We start from the raw sequence: 1,743 nt of genomic DNA, 5'->3' as shown, positions 1-1,743 counted from the left end.
CTTCTCTTCTTCTTCTTCTTCTTCTTCTTCTTCTTCTTCTTCTTCTTCTTTCTTCTTTTTCTTCTTTCTTCTTCTTCTTCTTCTTCTTTCTTCTTCTTCTTCTTCTTCTTCTTCTTCTTCTCTTCTTCTTCTTCTTCTTCTTCTTCTTCTTCTCTTCTTCTTCTTCTTCTTCTTCTTCTTCTTCTTCTTCTTCTTCTTTTCTTCTTCTTCTTCTTCTTCTTCTTCTTCTTCTTCTTCTTCTTCTTCTTCTTCTTCTTCTTCTTCTTCTTCTTCTTCTTCTTCTTCTTTCTTCTTCTTCTTCTTCTTCTTCTTCTTTCTTCTTTCTTCTTCTTCTTCTTCTTCTTCTTCTTTCTTCTTCTTCTTCTTCCTTCTTCTTCTTCTTCTTCTTTTCTTCTTCTTCTTCTTCTTCTTCTTCTTCTTTCTTCTTCTTCTTCTTCTTCTTCTTCTTCTTCTTCTTCTTTCTTTCTCTTCTTCTTCTTCTTCTTCTTCTTCTTCTCTTCTTCTTCTTCTCTTCTTCTTCTTTCTTCTTCTTCTTCTTCTTCTTTTCTTCTTCTTTCTTCTTCTTCTTCTTTCTTCTTCTTCTTCTTCTTCTTCTTCTTTCTTCTTCTTCTTCTCTTCTTTCTTCTTCTTCTTTCTTCTTCTTTCTTCTTCTCTTCTTCTTCTTCTTCTTCTTCTTCTTCAAATACCAAATCTGTGCCAGACATCGGTGACCATGGTAAGCCATTCATCTCTCTGATCAGATAACCTCAGAAAACTAATATTACTCTTCTCTTTCTTTGTCACCCAGCTGTTCAAACTATTCAAATATGTACAGGGTGACACGTTGTTGTTTTGCGCGCACACTGGTACGTCACACCCGGTTGGCGGATGTTGTGAGTAATTTACTCAAACTGATAGCATCCATTCTCGCTTTAAAAGAAAAAAAAATCGCATCGTACCTTTTCAGAAGGTGACTTCCGATAGCTTAGTTGGTATATATATAGCAGTCTCTTCACTTTTTTTTAACTTAACACACACACACACAAACACACACACACACACACACACACAGAGAGAGAGAGAGAGAGAAAGAGAGAGAGAGAGAGGGACAGAGAGAGAGATAGAGAGAGACAGAGAGAGAGAGAGAGAGAGAGAGAGAGAGAGAGACAGAGAGATATAAAAACAAAAGAAATTCAAAACAAAACAAAAAAAAAAAAACAAAAAAAAAAACAAGTACCCAGATACCATCTGCTCGTTATCTATAATAACCACCAGACTCCGAAACGCCCAGAAAATTGGTTGTTTTTTAAAGTGTCCCATTATGGATGTATTTCAAAGCATTTGTGACCCATCGTCTCAAAATGGTATTATGTCGGAACGAACCAAATGCTTAAAAACCGAATTTAATGTTAAAGTGGAAAAAAATATAAATTGTCGGCATTCGCACCCTAAGACATGGTATCCATTCTCCTCAATAAAATGTACAAACTCAACACAAGTCTGATATTTCAGGCTATAAATTCAATTTTCAACATCTTAACCATCCCGACTTAATACGTTTTGAGGCGAAGGGTCACATTTTAACAATCTCGTCGGCTCATTTTTTGAAACTTCATCGGGTTGACCCAATTTAGGAGAAATGAAAATGCCCGGTAACCGTCCATCGATCAGGGGATATGTACTGTAATCATTGTTGTATATTAATCCTTTCTAGAACATTCCACTTCTCTTCTTTATGGTGGGTGTTGTCAGTGGCGGCGTTCA

The sequence above is a fragment of the Berghia stephanieae genome, chromosome 13, assembly GCF_034508935.2.
Source record: "Berghia stephanieae isolate SIO BIC M18660-M18661 chromosome 13, UCSD_Bste_1.3, whole genome shotgun sequence".
Classification (NCBI taxonomy): Eukaryota; Metazoa; Mollusca; class Gastropoda; order Nudibranchia; family Aeolidiidae; genus Berghia; species Berghia stephanieae.
The sequence above is the reverse complement of the archived record's forward strand: the minus strand, read 5'-3'. Positions refer to the sequence as shown.